Source organism: Triticum urartu, chromosome 7, assembly GCF_003073215.2.
Source record: "Triticum urartu cultivar G1812 chromosome 7, Tu2.1, whole genome shotgun sequence".
Classification (NCBI taxonomy): Eukaryota; Viridiplantae; Streptophyta; class Magnoliopsida; order Poales; family Poaceae; genus Triticum; species Triticum urartu.
The window spans coordinates 32,756,495-32,775,418 of record NC_053028.1 but is presented as its reverse complement, the minus strand read 5'-3'; the positions used below and the strand labels follow the sequence as shown (position 1 = coordinate 32,775,418).

The following is an 18,924-nucleotide window of genomic DNA, read 5'->3' as shown; positions in this document are numbered from 1 at the left end:
TGACCTTGTGATAAAAAAATATTTTAAAAATCTTCACTTGACTGCTTTTATTAATTGAGAAACAGTTTTTAAACCCATCCATATATTAATTAATAAATCCATCCATTTGTATATCTTTTCCCTATATCCCTAATAATAAAGCACGGATTGACTCCGTGAGTTCATCGTCACAATACGCTTCTTCCCGTAAGTTTGCGCTTTCACTTTAAATTTAAAACATATTCAAGGTGATTCTAAATTTTGTTTAGACTGTTTTCGAAAACTCCACCTGTCGTATCAAATATTCAACCCGCGGTCCACAAGCACACAGAAGCACGGGTTCTCCTCGCCTCCCGATCCCAGCCGCCATGAGGCGATCCCGGCGACGCTCGATCCGGTGCTGCGAGCTAGGTTCGAGCAGCCACCTCTCCGGCCTCCCCGCCGGCGGCGCGCCGACGCGCCGGTCACGCCTCTTCTCCTCCCCTTCCCTCCTCTGCTCTTGCCCCCTTCTCCTCCACCCAATTTTTTTCAGTCCGTCTCAATTCGCTCGATCCACCCCTCCTGAGCGGCGGACAGTGGAGATGATGAACAGGCCGCGGACGCCAGTCGAAGGCCTTGAGAAGGACTGCGCGGTTGGACTCGAGAGCAGCTGCACTAGAGGACACCATGGTCTTGGCATTGCTGCCCCGCACGAGAAGAGGAGGGTTCCCTCCGCCGCCGCCGAGCCCGCATCCGTCCTCTCCGCGGTGCCCGTCCTCGCTCCGCCGTTGCCAAATCGTACGAGATCGGCAGGATCCGCTGCATCTTGCGCGCCGCCGCCGGTGCTTCACCTGTTGCCGGCCTCCTTCCAGTTCCCTTCGTCGCCGAGGACGAGCACGCCAAGTTCCCATGCCTTTTCCAGCGGTCATTATGACGAGTTGTTCCCCAACTGAAGGAACAGATCAAGGCCATGGGATCCAGCCGGTGAGAGTCCCTTGACCGCATCACCTTGCTGAACACATGGTGGGGGGCGGCATGGACGAGCTGCTCGTCGGCATCCATCCCCTGCACCCAGCCCCCGCCAACCATGGCCGCCCATCACCCTCGACGGCGCGCGCCTCCAGCATCCCGAGAATCAGCGCAAACCTCCCTGGGAGAGCTCCTCCTATCTCCAGAGGAGGCGCATGAGCCGAGCCCAGCCATCACGCGCCCGTGGCCAACAACAACCTCCAGGTCGCATCAGCGTTCGGTGGCATGGGCATGCTCTCCACTGATTGATTTTTGTATGGAAGATTTTTCTGAGTGGGGGTCAGGCAACGCCCATGGGTGCTGTGTAGGAGTACATGTTCAAGACAATCAACAGCTTCTTTGATGACTTCCTCACCTAATGGAGAGATACAATTTTGGGACAGTGAATAGATGTCTAATAGGTTTGTTGGCTACTTCTGAATGTTCATAATTTGTAAAACCATTCAAATTTACTATGATTTTGCTTGAACAGGGGCACCGCCGCATGAGGAATGACACTTTCTGGCTAGCAGTGGCGACGACCACCACTGGACACGAGGGATCAACATGCTGACTGAACGAGCTCGTCCTCGGAGTTAACTTCCACTACTTTCACTGATTTGGACTCACTTCTCTTCAGTCCAAATATTTGGACTCTCAGTTAACTTCCTGCTTTTCAAAAGTTAATTTAGTTCCACCATTTGAAATTCTTCAGCAACAGTTAGTCGTCGGCCATGAGGCGGTTAGAGAACATGGTGACTGTAGCATAAGCTACACAGCCGGTTTTTGCTCCGATCACCTGCCTTGCTACTTGTGCGTGATTATGATCTGATTTGTATGCAACTCTGACATGTGAAAATGATGAAGCTGCCAGCTGGTTCTTTGCATGTTCCAGAGTGTGTTCGTTTAATTTTGATAGAAATTTGGTTCTCAGTTCTTGGATGCATAGCTCATCTACTGTAGCAGTTATCTTTTGTTAACTGCAACAGGTAACTTCATTGTTACTGTAGTGGGTTCCTATTATAAATTGAGAAAAAAATAACTGATGCAGTTAGCTGTGAGATGCAGTTCTCTTTGGAAATTGATGGTCCCGTTAGCTTTAGGAAAAACCAGAAAGTTTAATTTGCATTTTACAAAACAATTCATCTTTTATGGTCCAGTTAGCTTTAGAAAAAACTAAGGGACGTTCTGCAGTTTGTTTTTCTTTTGATGAGAAAATGTAGTAGTTAGATGAGCACTCCCGCCATGGTTGTAGGAGGAGAGAAATGTAGTAGTTAGGAGTTTATTTGTCTTTGTTGCTTCGGGCCACAAGAGAATAACTGAAAAATTGTTGTAGCAGTTAACATGTAAAAATGTCACAGTTAATGTGTGAGAGAAAAAAGTTACTGTGTTACAGAAAAAGGAAAATATTTGTTGTACCAGAAGTTAACTATTCAATTTACCAGCAGTTTTTTTTGCAGGGGTAATTTAGCAGCAAAATTAGCATCTTTTTCCTTCAGTCCACTTTTCGTGTGCGTTCAGTCATGTATTGCCGTCTCTATTTGGCATGATTTGCAGCGAGTTTCTTTGGTGTCTATTTTTATTCCAGTGCCTTGTTCTTTCTGGCAAGACAGTGTTTGTGTTAATGCCTATGGTAGATTAGCATGTATTATGATTAAGAACTACAATTGATCAGCATATTGAGTAAGCAAGATGGTCGGCAATCAAACTGAGTGCTAGCATTAAGCTTGAATCCTGGTCGTTCCTTCTCCCCTTCTCTGTTTTGCTATAGTCTGAACATTCTGAATTTTGAATACTTGCAGGTACCTTCTGAACTGAACTTTGAACACTTGCATGTAGATTCTGAACTGAAGTTTGAAGGCATGCAGGCAAATTTATTTCAAGCATCGGGTTTTCTTGGGACCCGACACCGATGAGGTCGGAGACGATGGTTCATGGCGGAGGCCGTCGACAACGGCCAGGACACAAGGTTGCCGGTCTACAATCTGCTCCAGCATGCTTCGTATGTTGTCCTTCTCCCCCTCTGCTTTTTCCGTACTTCTCTCACCTTCGTTTCTTTTTATTTTACAGAAAAAAACCAGCACGTCGCCCTCGCGCGAGTGTTGAATCAGTCGTGTGAAAATTATATGTGACATTTCTATGCCCAATATGTGCCGGGGCGCCGCCGCTGCTCCGTGCCTGCCACAACATCAACCGCCACTAGCCCTCATGTTTCTGCATTGTCTGCACCAAGGGCGTGGTAGCCCGTGCAGCCACCTCAAGCGTCCTTCATCGCCCATGCCTATGTCCCCTGTGTGACGCGGGATCCGCCTCATCAGGCGAGGAAACCGGCACCTCGGCTGCCATCTCACACATGTCGGCATGCACCTGGGTGTGCGGTGAGAACAATGCATTTTCCCAATAGGACATCTTTCTTTAGCAAACTTTATGTTTTTACAAGGATAGTTTGCAAGATAGTGATACTATCGTACGTATTGTAGTGTCTACTGGTGACATAGTTTTTAGTAGCCATGGTGACATCAGGTGATCCTTATGAGCAGAACTACCATGACAAGCATAGGGGTCAATAGAATCTAGAAAGTTGCATTTTATTTGCTCTATTAAAAATGGATTCAATTTCAATGAAAATCGTTAACTGGGCTCCCATGATTGCGGTGGTGTATTATTCTGCAAAAAGTAGTTTTGTCGCCTTTTAATGTTTTCATTCACATATGTGGTCATATATGTTGCCTCACATGATGCGAGTTATCAACCATGTAGACGTAGTTCTTATCTTTCTTTTCATCACACTTTTGGCCAATTAATTAGCTTTCGTTGCATCATACACACATCTGGATAATGAATAAAATGATGTACCTTTTGGATTACTTCTTCACCAACATATGTTCCACTCTACATTTGTCTTTTGGATTACTTCTTCACCAATTTATGTTCCACTCTACATTTATATCAGGAAAAACAGTTGTCTATAGGGACCTTGTATATAGTGGTTTTAGTAGGCATGGGTGTTTGCATTTTTCTATTTTCTACCAGTTGCAACGCACGGGCCCTTTTGCTAGGTATGTAGAAAGCTTTGGTATTAGTAACTGAAGTATTCACAGTGCAGGCATTGGAATACTGATGTATTAAATTACTATAGTTTCAAAAAAATATGTTGTATCTGTTTGGCTATGGCAAGTATCAATGTGAATTTTTTATTCTTGCAGTTGCTACACTGGTATTTTAAGTTATTTTTATTGCAGAAATAATATTCAATTTAGAGACACAGACATAGCAGAGGCGACCATGTTGTATCCAAGGTGGCATCCCCACATCATTCAAATTCCTTTTCTCTGTGATGCATAGATGAACTTAATTTGGCAGGTGTAGAGTGGTCGGCAGAGGATATTACTATTGTGGCATGGGTTAACTTCATATATACAAGTGCAGTGTTACCTTTAGAAATTTCATGGAAGTATTTGCTGGTGTTTTCTCGCTCCTGATTGTAGTCAATCCTTACGAAGGATGGTGTATGGACTGGCAGCCGTCACGTTCACCTCAACAAGTTTATTTTTTGAAGTTTTAATCATTGCCTTGCGTAGGTGCGGTTCAATGATAACTCGCCTAAGGATTGACCACGTTTGAATGCGCAGATGACGTGGATCTGTGGGGTCTTTAGCCATGTTTATCAGACTAGCAGCGTGTGATTTTTTCTCCCGTTGCAACGCACGGGCTTTTTTGCTAGTCTATCCCTAATAATAAAGTACGGATTGACTCCGTGAGTTCACCATCACAATACGCTTTCGCCCAGTCATAATACGTTTTTACAATTCGTATAGACAAAATCATAATATAAACGAGGTGGTACTAATTAGCTCTAGCTAGATTGGTTGGTTGATTCGTGTCAACAGGCGCTCTCTTCCGAAAGTCCACCGATTACGTGGCCTCGACCTCATTGCTATCAGCAGCGGCGGCAAGCATGCAACGGCAAGAGGAGTCCAGCGAGGACATTGTGATCGTGGGAGCCGGGCTCGCCGCTGCGCTCGGGCTGCACATGAAAGGGGTGAGGAGCGTGGTGCTGGAGTCGTCCCCGGCGCTCCGGGCCTTAGGGTTCGCCTTCGCCACCTGGCCCAACGCCTTCCGCGCGCTCGATGCCCTCGGCATCGGCGACCAGATCAGGAAGCTCCACCTGCACATCCAAGGGCTGCGCGTCATGTCGGCGTCCACGGGTGAGATAGCGAAGGAAGTGGACTTTAGGGACGAGTTCCGCTGCGTCAGGCGGGATGTGCTGATGTAGGTCCTGGCGGCGGAGTTGCCGACAGGCACCATCCGCTACTCCTCCAGGATCGTGTCCATCGACGACGGCGCCAAGATGCTCCACCTCGCCTGGCAAGCATGCAACGGCAAGAGGAGTCCAGCGAGGACATCGTGATCGTGGGAGCCGGGCTCGCCCCCGCGCTCGGGCTGCACATGAAAGGGGTGAGGAGCGTGGTGCTGGAGTCGTCCCCGGCGCTCCGGGCCTCGGGGTTCGCCTTCGCCACCTGGCCCAACGCCTTCTGCGCGCTCGATGCCCTCGGCATCGGCGACCAGATCAGAAAGCTCCACCTGCACATCCAAGGGCTGCGCGTCATGTCGGCGTCCACGGGTGAGATAGCGAAGGAAGTGGACTTCAGGGACGAGTTCCGCTGCGTCAGGCGTGATGTGCTGCTGTAGGTCCTGGTGGCGGAGTTGCCGACGGACACCATCCGCTACTCCTCCAAGATCGTGTCCATCGACGACGGCGCCAAGATGCTCCACCTCGCCGACGGCTTGACTCTCCGGGCAAAGGTGCTGGTCGGCTGCGACGGGATCAACTCCGTCTCCGTGGTGGCCAGATGGCTGGGGCTCACCAAGCCGTCGCACCCCGGGCGCTCCGCCACGCGGGGCCTCGCGCGTTACCCCCGACGGCCATGGTTTCCCGGCCAAGTTCTTGTTGGCCGGCGTGGCCTGGGTACTTGGGCGGCAGAACGGCTCGTGGTGGCACGGCGGCACGATGGTGCATGCGACGCGGCCTTGGCCCATCGCAGTGGTGCCAAGAACGCGATGCTCGCGGCCAGGTAGGCCAAGGCGCGTGGGCTGTTCGGGAACGCGGTTGCCGTTGGTGCATGGTGGTGACGGTCAGGAGCGGTGCAGTAGCGACTCCTGCAGACAGACGTGTGATGCTTGAGACAGCGCACGGGAGGCGGAGGCATGCGAGTGAGAGCCGGCGACGCACATCAGATGGCAATGGCATTGAGGCTCGGCACCGGCACACCAGCGGCAGCCAGCAACGCAGCGAGCGGCTGCATCGAGCCGTGATGCGAAAACCAGCATTCCAGCAGTTGCCTGACAGCCCGAGCATGCACTGCTGCGGAGCCAAAGCACGGCGGCGAGTGCAACCTGTTCGGGAACGGCTGCACGCTGGCTAACACTCGAGGCAGCTCCCAAACAGTAATATTTCTACATATATTACACACGTATTCTATTTGTTTCTCTTCACAATTTTTTAATTTCATCGTACATATAGCAATGTATGTATATGCACAGTGCCAATGCATATGATAACAATGCAAATCCCTCCCATTGCATGTTGTATTTTTTATATGGATTACATAGTTCTGCAAGTGCACATATATATGCCAACAAAGCTAGCTTATACTGGATTTTATTACTATTGTGCTCAAGCTACAGTATGAAGCTTTAATTAGTACTTAATTACTCTTCTTGCTATGCTTGCAGAGGTAGAGGAATCATGCCTCATATGCAGAGTTACGCCTCATATGCAGAGTTACGTATACTTAAGAATCAGGTGCAATTTCATCGTATTTTTATTACTTTCTACGGCTTCTTCTCCGAGTGCATATTTAGTGTATATATGTAGAACAATGACATCTATGCTGATATGTGTATGCAACTCTCCTTATTTTGTTAGTTTCTACAAGGGTCTGTCACAATTTTGTTTTATTTGTCTGGGGTGATTTATTTCCCACTGCTTGTAATTTGTGGTAGAGAAATTGAGAGGGAGGCCCCACTAGGAGAGTTTGCAGTTTGTGTGTTGATGTTGCTTGCGGTGGTGAATGGAAAGCCGGTCGTGTAGCCGTCTGTTGCGTAGTTATGTGCCGATATTGCTCGCGGTGGTGAATCGGAAGGCCGTCCGTATAGCCGCCTGTTGCGTACCATGGTGGCAGTGGTCAGCCCTGTGAGGAGGAAAGAGAAGATTGGCATGTCGATCAGTGGGTAGCAAGAGTTTCGCGCTGATCACGTGCCCCTCAAGCACAGGCACGCGAAGATAGACGACAATAAGATTGATCATACGGTTACGGCTAAAAGTGTAAGTGGTCAGGGGGGATGGGGGATTGAGGAGAGATGGCATGGAACTCACCAAAGTAAATGGGAGGGAACCGATGAGTGGGGAGGGATGCATCGGTGATGGAAGATGGGTCTGGTTGCTGAATTGCTAGCTAGGAGAGCAAATCGTCCAGTTGTGGTTCATGAAAATTTGTGTTCGCTCCGTAGAAATGCACGAGCATAAAATATGTATACCCGTTGCAACGCACGGGCTCTTTCCCTAGTTAATTAATTAATTAATCTATTTCTAATAATAAAGCACGTATTGACTCCGTGGGTTCACCGTCACAATACGTTTTCTTCTTATGTCATAATACGCTTTTACAATTTGTATGGACAAAATTGTATTAATTATTTTTATTAATTAATAATAAAGCATGGATTGACTCCGTGGGTTCACCGTCACAATATGCTTCTTCCCGTAAATTTACGCTTTTAGTTTAAATTTAAAAAGTATACGCGAGGTGGTACTAATAAAATTTGATGCATCCCACGCTAGCCTCGCTAAAAAAACTGTCACGAAACCTGGGCCAGCCCATGAAGGATACGAATCGGCCAGCTAAAAAAACATGGGCCGGCGTAGCGTAGGTTATCTGTCACAATTAGCCGAATTTTCTTATGTTAATCAGCTTCGCCCGTCTAGCAGAATTTCTAGGTTGATCTGTCTTGGGCGTCAGTCCATCCATCCATCCTTTGCGACGTGGCCCAAGAATACGGTAAAAGTATTTACTCGATCGAACTCCTAATCCTAACCTCACGAACTGTTCACAAGATAATCCCATATCATTTTTCTTTATAAAATTCCACCAGTTTTAAATATGTTAGTGAGCTCAAAACAATAAGCAGCCTCGAATCAAGGATTCTTTCAAAGAAGGAATTAATGGGAGAAAGATCCAACATATATTGGCCTAAATCGGTGTCTATAAAGAGAGAAGTCGGGAGGGAAAGGAAGGAGGGATGACAAAGAAAATGGAGAAGCACACAAGGAGATGGAGACCACGAGGTGCATGATAATAGAAGGAGGGATTGCGGAATTATTTAAGAAGGAAACAGCGTTAAACGGGAATTGAGGGCTGCCATGCATGATTTAAGAAGGAATCAGCATTAAAGGCAATTGAGTGCTGCCATGCAAGATGCATAATTAAAGGGTGGGGATCAATATACTTGAATGGGCTGGTTATTCTCTCGACCAACAATTATGTGTAGCGTTACACGGTGGGATGTCCTCTAGCAAAAAGAAACTGCGACCATTTTTTTATCAAGCATTCTGACTTGAGAAGAAATCCAAAAATATGACAACTTATTTCATGGAGGAGCCGATGGCTTTATGGCATCAGAAATTATCACCATCCCAAGTGGTAGGTGTAGGGTGTAGCTCATGGAGAGTGTCCCTCGTCGCCAACTCGACGGGATTAGTTTTCAAAGTATAAACACTCCCTTGCGCTGGCGTGTCTCAATTGCAGGTGTGTCATGTAGAGGCTGAGATCACCATGTTTGGACTGGTCACGTTCGAACGCATTGCCTTCAGATGGACACCGTGGCATCTATTGATGAGGATGGGAAGGAGTATAATTTCAACTAGAGGGCATAGACCTTTGGAAGGTCATGAGTTGTGTTTACTGAGCTAGGCGCAAAGGATTTTTTTTTCTTCCGTTGCAACACAGACATTTTTAATTAATGCACTTGACTGCTTTTATTAATTGAGAAACATTTTTTAAACCCATCCATATATTAATTAATAAACCCATCCATATATTAATTAATAAACTCATGATCCCTCACTACCTTGCCAACCCTTGAAAATCCTCTGCCACCATGAAGCTAGTATCCGCATATTGACTGGGAAACAAGAGTTTAGTTTTTTTTAGGGGTAGGAACATGACTGTTATGTTAAAGCTGTAACATTTTTTAGGAAGTTATTATTTTTGAGAATTTTTTTAGGAAGTTATAAAGCTGTAACATTTTTTTAGGAAGTTAAAGCTGTAACCTGATCGTAATATGCAATTTCGGCCTCGTTATTACGTAAAATAATGCTAGTAGAAAGCCCATTAGCCCCTGCGCCGGGTTCAAAAGTGGAAAGCCCCGTAGCCGCTATTGCAATGAGTCAGTAGAGAAGTCACGTCTTTTTTTTTGAAACGTAAGCGCTTATATACATATGCATACACTTATTCATATGAATGCACACACGCACATCCTATCCCTATGAGCACCTCCTAAAAACTGAGCCGGCATCTCATCTTGAAATTTACGAAGTCATCGTAGGCACCTCGTCGTCGATGGAAACGCCTCCTTCCAATTAATGCGCATTGCCGGAAATCCTGAAATAAATTCAACAATAAATGCGAGCACCATGACTTAACCCTGATGGGCTCGGATACCACAGTTCCTCAAACCATCCAACCACTAGGGATAAGTCGCGTTCGCGAGAAAGTAGCACCCGCACCTGGGGGCGGCAGTTCATCCAGGGGTTATTTACCCGCGCCTCGCCGCTTGCCGGAAAACCGTCTTTCAATCCGTCCGTGTGGGCGGAGGAAGGAGATCACGGAGGGTGAAGGACAAGGTCAGTTCCTCTAATCCCTCCCTTTTGTCCCTTGTAAATCTGCCCTTGCGGATCGATCTTGCGGGGCGCCGCGGCGGCCATGGAGCCGGATCTGGACATGGCGGCCACGAGAAAGAAGCTATAGGACGAGGTGCTCGGTAGGACTGGACGTCCGAGCGAGCTTTTCGGCTCGGCCCGAAGCTCGCTCCAGCTCGGCCCGTTACAGCTCGGCCCGATACAATGAACGAGCGAGCCCAGTTGGAAAAAGTGGCCCAATTCCCGACCGAGCCGAACCGAGTTTCGCCCGGTCCAACTCGGTGACTCACCCGAGGCCCAGCCCAATTCGTCCATCTCCATCGCACGCAACGCATTAGGGAACGAGAGAAGCAGAGAGAGCGCCGCCTCCCCCTTTATCTGCTCTGTGCTGCCTCGCCCCTTTCTCTGCTCTGCGCCGCAAAGCTGGATCGACGGCGACGAGCGACGCCGCGTCTCCTAACCGCACCGACAACAACGGGCTCGACGGCGACGGGCGACGCCACGTTTCCTCACCACGCCGGACGCAGACGGACGCGCCTCCCCTGGTTTCTCGCCGAACGTGACGAGCAGGAGCAGGTACCTCCTTCCTTTCCAATCCCTAGCTGCAACTCTCTGAACTACTATTATGCATGGGATGGATCAATTGATGGATGGATCGATGGATGTACTCATGTAGTTCTTCTGTCCCACTCCCTAGCCGTAGGTGTCTAAACTAGCATGCATCTGATGGATGGATGGATGGATCGATCAATCGATCGATGTAGTCATGTAGATGTAGGGCTAGATGGATGGATCATGGATGGATGTATTGTAGCCTGTAGGGCTAGATCTAGAAGAACCGGATGGATGGATCATGGATGGATGGAGTTATAGGGCAGAATGGATCAAAATTTTCATTGATTTCATGTGTAATTAGTTTTCTGTTGTTGATGATCTACTTGCTGTAGCATAGCAGCTTGAAAAAAAAACTACTTGCTGGGAAATTACATTGATTCCATGTGTAATTAGTTTACTTCTGTCGATGATTGACCGTGTGTTGTTTACTGATGTGTGCAGAGGCCTATCGTCGCAACAATAGACAAGGAAAAGGGGAAGGCGAATGGGAAGGAGAAGGAGAAAGAGAGGACCTTGGACTCCATTATGAAGAGTAAGTTGCCGGTCTCGGGGACCTCCGCCTCGACGTCCCCCTGACCCCACCGGCGCTGGCGTGCGTGCCGGAATCGCCGCTGCCTCTGGCTCCGCAAACGACTATGAGAGGGAGGCTACATCTTCCCAGGTATGTGCGTGCAAAATATATGTTTGTGCAAGCTCATGTATGTGCTGTTTTTGCTTTTTGAAAGTAAAATTTATGTGTGCCCAAGCTCATATGTGCTGTTTTTGGTATTCAAATGTAAAATATATGTTTGTGCAAGCTCATGTGTGTGCTTTTTTTGGTGTCCAAATCTCAAATATATGTTTGTGCAATCTCATGTGTGTGCTGTTTTTGCTATCCAAAAGTCAAATATATGTGTGTCCAAGCTCATGTAAGTGTTGTTGTTGTGTGCTAGGCAATGGAGCGTGATAAGCAAGTGAAGGAGGATCATGAAGATGTGGAAGAGGACGAGGAAGAGCAAGATACTTTGTTTGAGGTGCCGTCTGGGGTTGGTGACAAATCAGATTTAGATGAATTTGCGGATAGTGAAAATTTCTTTGTTTCACTGTCAATATTTGATGTTTTTGCTGTGTAAAGTTCAAACGATGTGCTGTCCAAAATTCAATAGAAATGCTGCACAATTCCTTCTCTCATATCTGTTCCATTGTTACAATTTTTGTAAAAGAATTCAAAGAAGAAAACTTATTTTTCATTACTATGACCATTTCTTAAAACAATATACTGTTGGATGTTTCATTTTAAGCAGTATAAACTGTTTTTCTTTCAAAATATGGGTTTAATTGCTGCAAAACAATCAAGATTGTGGACTATATACAAATGTTCTGTTTTCTGTAAGTAAAAATGAAGACTGGTGGCAGCTGGCTTTCGAGCCGGCTCGGTCTGAGCCGAGCCATACCCAAAACGAGCTGAGCCGCTTGAAGTAGGCTCGTTGGCTGAGCGAGCCGAGCCGAGCCGAGCCGCTCCAGAGCGAGCCAAAGCCAGGCTCGGATCAAGCTCGGCTCGGCTCGGCTCGGCTCGTGTCCAGCCCTAGTGCTCGGCACCTGGCTGTGGGACAAGGAGCTGGACTCCATCGCGCAGGAACAGCAAGAGCGAGACGATGAAGGCGATTACGAGTACTATGAACCCGAGGAACCACATGAATTAGACCAAGAAGAAGAGGAGCTCCACTTTGGTGGTTCTTGGGGATACGGGTATACCTTCTACTACGAGGACGGGAACCCTTATTACGTCGCCGACATGGAAGAGATGTGGGAGAATCAGATGCGGTTTCCGCCGACCATGTCCAGCGCCAAGAAATCAAGGGGGGGGGGGGGGGCTGGGGGGTCTTGGGAGGGGTCTCTTCAGGTTGAGGGCCCGTGTCAGCTCGATCCAGGCATGTTATCTGCGCAAAGCTTGTGTAAGTGGCCACGCTTAATTGCAATTATGTGGTTTTTATTTTGCGAATCCACTTAGTTTTAAGCATAATACTATATGATGGCTACTGCGCAAAGCTTGTGTAAGTGGCCACGCTTAATTGCAATTATGTGGTTTTTATTTTGCGAATCCACTTAGTTTTAAGCATAATACTATATGATGGCTACTGCGCAAAGCTTGTGTAAGTGGCCACGCTTAATTGCAATTATGTGGTTTTTATTTTGCGAATCCACTTAGTTTTAAGCATAATACTATATGATGGCTACTGCGCAAAGCTTGTGTAAGTGGCCACGCTTAATTGCAATTATGTGGTTTTTATTTTGCGAATCCACTTAGTTTTAAGCATAATACTATATGATGGCTACTGTATATAATTTGAACCCAAAGATTCTAGAACATCACAGCCTGACAGATTGGCGGTCAATTTCTAAACATCAAGCGCCTGTTGGTTCATAAGTAGAATTTTTTATAAATACTGCCTGTTAGAATTTCTGTTCTTATTTTGATTTGCAGGATTGAAAATCATATGTACTTTTCTTATGGTTTATTTGGCATGCAATTCCAAACAGAAGTTTTGATTCAGTCCAATCTTATGAAAAAATAGGAAAAAACTAACGCCCACACGTGTGGCATCTTGCACATCACCCACACGCCTTCTTTACCACTCATTTTGTCACATATGAACAGATGACATAAGCAGGAATCGTTTTGGTTTTCCGCTTAAAAATGTTTTATCTCCCAATTAAAAAGCCGAATTAAAAATCCGCTTTCACCATTAAATCCATCTCGACGAGATCTTCAAAACTAGACCCCATGTTGATATGTTTTGACGAAAAAAAATTGTCAAGAAGTTGCCATGATGTTTACATTGTAGTTGACATATGCTTAAACTAAAGTTTCCATGTGGCAATTTCAGTTTGTAGAGCATGTCAATTTTAGTATTTTGATGATGGCAACTACAATACTTTTACCATGAAAATTATTTTTTGTATGAACCATGTCAATTTTAAGTGCATGTATCATGGCAATTTTAATTTATGGTTCATGACAAGTCTAGTTTCTTAATTTCCTGTTTTATAAATGTCAAAATTTACTTTTAAATGTAGAACAAAATAGCTGAAACATATCATGGCAACTTCAGTGTAAACACCATGGCAATTCATGTGCAATAGATATGGCAACTTTTAACCCAAAAAAATCGTCGAAATATATAGATATGAGATCTAGTTTCGAAGATCTCGTCACGGGGTATTTAATGGTGAAAACGGATGTTCAATCGGATTTTTTATTTAAGAGATAAAACATTTTAAAAACTGGAAATCCAAAAAGATTCTCACATGCATGCATGCTGTGACGTGATGCGGTCTATGTATTATAGGGCGTGTGGGTGAGTTTCGCTCCCACCACACGTGTGGTCGTTAGCGTTGTCCAAAAAATATTTGTTTTTGACAGCTGTGGCATGCACCTTATCCTTCAGGAAAATTTCTTACGTTTTTTATGTGAATCCACTTAGTTTTGAATCCTGCAAACCAACCGAATTATCAGGCCTCAAATATGTTTGTACCGGTGGCAAAAATTTAGAAAGTTTGACAGTATGCCTTTATTGGAAAAAATGGTTTGCATGTACATGCCCCTTTGAAGCTCAAGCAAGTCATATTCTGTATTTCTACACCATGTTCAATGATTTTCTTGTGAACCAAGGGAAGGGAGTTCCATAAGTCATAAAAAACATACCAAAGCATCTGTAAGGAGAAAATTTGAGAGAAGTCTTCCTTGGGTTCTATTCTAATATTCCCAAGTTCTAACCCGTATGACGTTATGCATGTATCGACATCACAACTTTTGATATCTAATGATTTGTTTTCATATTGCCTGCAGTGCCTCCATTGCCCAGATGGGAAAACCGTTGGGTCGACAAAAGAGAGAACGAACCTTGTCGACGAGCTATCCAAGTTTTTAGTTTGAATTTATCGTCACCTCATGATGCCGCGTTAGAGGTGTACGGTATGATTGCGTTCTGAGATGTACGAAACAATCAACTACGCAACTATATCTTTGAATACTCTAGAGACAAACCAAGTAAGCTTAAGCCGGTGAGTTATGTTGTACCTTTTCTTATTGTACTCTTTATTGAAGACTATTGAAGAAACCTCCAGGATATATGTCTAACTATACAATATACAGGGTTCTTATAAGCTTCAACCTCTACTTAACCCGCATCAAGGCATCTATGCGGTTGGGCTTGTGCTAATTGAATATCGTTTGCTAATTAAAGACCGAGAAGGTGAAGATGATAAGGTGTTATTAGACGGATATTCGGTCTATGCTCCATCTTTCTATGCAGAATATGAAAGGCTCCATTGGCACATTAACACTGGCCACCACGGCAGCGTCGATCTAAGAATGGCTTCTATCCCAAAGGCCGTGTTGGCTGTGTTGGAGTGTGAGGTGCATCATCTTGGGGACAATTTGTTTGATTCACTTACAATAACTGCGGTTTATTGTACCATGCAAGGGGGTGCTTTTTCAGTCTTCAATGGCAAGTTGAGTGTTTGCAGGCTGCCACCGGTCACAGTTTGTGTGGATTACACCAAGGATTTGACTATAGATTTATACACGCACAACAGTCACTCAGGTGATAACAATTGCTATCCTGATGGCGTTGTTGGTGATTCGAAAATTCCCGGATATTTTCATTACGACATTGAGGATATTATGTCTGACACCGTGTGGTTTGAACCGCAGAAGAACGGAAGCTCTACAAAAAATTCAAGTAATTTGTATGGTCTTGTAATGTCCGTGAAGGTCACATGGTCTAGCTTGTGTGAACCATGTCAGTAAGATTTATATGTGCAAGGTTTGTACACTTCCATATAGTAGTGATTTCTTATTTCTTAATTGGCATTGACTAGTTTAACACCTCAAAATGCTTCTTAGTCACTACTAGTAGTGGTTTCTTTTTCCTTTTTCACCCGACTGGCTATTCGGCACAAGAAAAAAAGGCGGACAGAAAGCTTTCGTGATATAGCAGCTTTTACAGAGTATTATACCAACATTCGAAAACCATGAGATGTACTCGAGTCATGTACAAAAAAAAACTACTTCTAAACAGATCCAAATAAAATCTGAAATGCAAACGATTGATCTGCCATTTACAGATTTAAAGTTTTGTGAAAATTACAATTCATTTGCGGGATGTAGAAAATAATAAACCCGGAGATCATGTGAGATAATATAATTCTACCTCCACAAAGATGTTGACTAGGTTGGTCGAGGTGGGCTCCAAAATGCTTCGGAGGATGCATGTGCTGCGAAGGATTAGAAACTAGCGCGAGGAGGACGGGGTGCACACCTATAGGTGTTCGACCGCCAGCTGCTTGAGCTAAGAGATGAAAACGACAGTGTAAGCCTGGAAGGCATGAAGCACAAAAATCCATTATTGGGGCACTATCAGTGATTGGCTCTTAGTAAGGTTTTGTAGGAAAAATGCTGAGGTGAGACATCAATTAAAGACGAGAGATATGAGAATTATATGTTGGTGAAATACGACTCTTAGCACATTTATCTAGGTATTGAAATTAAATTCTCTGATTTTTTTTGCGGATAATTAAATTCTCTGATCTGGTGTGACTTCTCTCTCTATTTTCTCTCATTCGATTCTCTCTACAAACAGACTACAATTTTAGATGCAAACATGATTCATGAATGAATTAAATATAACAGAACCTAGATATGCAACACATAAGTGGTTGTAATTTCAACACTTAGGACGATGTGTTTAGAACTATTGCTTGGGCATGCCCTTAGAATAGTGCACTACAGAAAAAGAGTAGTGCGCTGGAGTTAGTAACAAGAATTTCAATGGACACCACGAATGTGACACACAGCAGTTAAATCTCTCATTTCATTCTAAAGCCAAAATATTGTTTGTCCAAACATTAATGAGTGTGGTTTTTCAGAGCTCGAGCTCCATGATACTCCCATGAACAGTAAAAAATAGTAAACAAGATCAATAAAAATCTGAAACTTTCTGGCATGTATTATGACCAAATGTAGGTGCTTGCAAAAAAATTTGTCCACATAACATTCTATGACCACATACAAAAAATATTAAAAATGTGTTCAAACTTGTGTGCGCTATTGAGCAGAGCTTCTTTTTTTTTCTTGAACTCGTAGGATGTCATGTGGGCACCAAATTTTACAAGCATGTAAGACATTTGGTCAAAACTCATAAACAATGTCACAAAATTTCAGATTCTTGTACTTTTTTTAATTTTACTGTTCATGAGGGTACTATGGAGCTCGACCTAGATTACAACTTTCTGAACATTAATTTACCAATATCCTTACAATTTCTAGTTGCAGAACAATACTTTCACGAATGTTTTAAAATTTTAGTTACATTTGCAGTTGGAAAAGGCTTAATTTTGCACCAAAATCAGCAAAAATTTGGATGCCGAGAGATACACGGAGTGTGTTGGAATGGCTACGTCCAAAGAAGTGTGCGACCTCCGGTTTAGATGGAGTGACCAGCCACCCATTGAAATGCTAATATTTTCTCATTCCAGCCGCACTGCACACCTTGCCTAGCTCGTGCCAGCACGTGCGCAACACTAGGATTAGGCTGGTCGTAGTGGAGAATATCATATATTAATATCATGCATATGATACTAGTGTATGATAGTACATTCATAATGCATATAGTATCACATATGGTCTTATTTATTTCAATGCATGACACATGGTAACATAGAATTTATTATGATACGATATCATAATATGATGGGATTCCTAATACAATACTCAACTCTCTCTCTTTCTTCACTTAATTAATCCTATGCCACCTCATCAAAATTGCCTAGTTGGCAATACTAGCTATGATCCTCCCATTATGAGTAGCCTTAGAGCAAGTATAATAAGGTCATGTAGGCGGGCTATAAGACTTTATATATTGTATATTTGCTGAGTTGGATGAGAGAGAAGAGAAGCGGACCCTAGATTTATAGCCGGTTGTAACACATGCTCCAAGAAGCTATGTGAGAGTGTATGATAGGTCATGTGGTAAAAAGTAGTATTTCCTTGTAGCCCACTACTATACCTGTTGACTATTACAATGACTATAGATGATATGGCAACATGTTATAACCATCGGTCGGCTATCTATCTATCTATCTATCTATCTATCTATCTATCTATATCTTCTATACCTATACTAATTTGTGACTCCCTAAAAATTCCCACGTTAATCAGTAATTATGAACCGCTAATCAAGTGGGACCGAATTATTACGGTGTAGATCTAATCTTTAATCTAGAGAAAAAAATAGGACCAAAACTGATTCTTTTTGGAAAAAACAGATTTTTTGGGCCCGCAAGAGGCTCCGCGTTTAATCCCAAAAATATCTAATCTAGAGTGAGAAGAAAAAAAGCTAATTTTGTAGGCCCACACAAAGCTCCATCGTTTATAGCTTTAATCCAGAGAAAAAAAATAGGACCAAAACTGATTTGTTTGGAAAAAACAGATTTTTTGGGCCCGCAAGAGGCTCCACGTTTAATACCAAAAATATCTAATCTATAGTGAGAAGAAAAATAACTAATTTTGTAGGCCCACACAAATTAAGCTCCATGGTTTATCTTCTCAGAAAGTTAAAATTATATTCTACCATCCGATCTCCTAGGTCTTTCCAATCTAATCGTACTTGCATCCCATCCAGCAGTCCATGTTTGCCCCCGTTCTCCCGTTTCCTAGGTAGGAATCCGCCCCCTCTCTGTAAATGTCTACTTCGGCTCAGTTTTCACATAGATTGATATCGATCATGAAGGACATGTGTGTGCTCTGCAGATCCCTAACTCTCGGGAGCTCCATGGTGTTGCAAACTTGCGGGATTAAAGTAGGCGACGCAGCAGCATGTGTACCGCGTGTTAGAGAGAAGGCGGCCGCCGCCGACGCAAGTACGAGCTTCAGCGCTTTGACAGCCTCCTACGACCCGCGTCGACAATTACTTGAAAGAGAAAGGTGCACCATGATCTAAAATCGATTCTCCATTAAATCTTTTCTCTAGATAATTTGAGCTTAACTGTGAGAGATGGGATAACGTGCAGTATCAATCATGTCGGGGAAGGGACAAATTAGTTGTATATGTAATGGAAACTCTCGCCCATCTACCATCGGTGTAGCGTTCAGCACTGCAGGAAGGCGGAGATGATGCATACAACAAGAAGGGATCTGTGTGGTCTGTGATGGTAGTGTCACGTAGCATTCAACAGCTAATTGATGCAAAGCGGGACAAGTGTAATCCTTTCTGTTTGTTTGAATTTTTTACAGAAAAATTTGATAGTAGTAACACCCTGATAGTCGTGTGTCCGTTCATGTTTTGCCCTGAAAACTAGAATGAGTGCAACATTACTACTGCCAATTAATGTAATTAACTTTTAGTGTCATCTCCTAGATTTTTTATTTTTGTCATTAGATG

At 44.3% G+C, this 18,924-nt stretch overlaps 1 long non-coding RNA gene and 3 pseudogenes across 1 annotated transcript; all 4 read left to right on the top strand.

Moving 5' to 3' along the window:
- Positions 1–4,924: 4,924 nt before the first annotated feature.
- LOC125518251 lies at positions 4,925–5,332 on the top strand (annotated as a pseudogene).
- Positions 5,333–5,340: 8 nt separating this feature from the next.
- Positions 5,341–6,282, top strand: LOC125518250 (annotated as a pseudogene).
- Positions 6,283–9,891: 3,609 nt separating this feature from the next.
- LOC125518249 overlaps positions 9,892–18,924 on the top strand; it is a 28,201-nt pseudogene continuing 19,168 nt past the window's right edge.
- LOC125522624 lies at positions 10,235–11,621 on the top strand. The gene is made up of 3 exons (XR_007289857.1): positions 10,235–10,462; positions 10,943–11,162; positions 11,434–11,621. It is a non-coding gene; the product is annotated as an uncharacterized LOC125522624 (long non-coding RNA).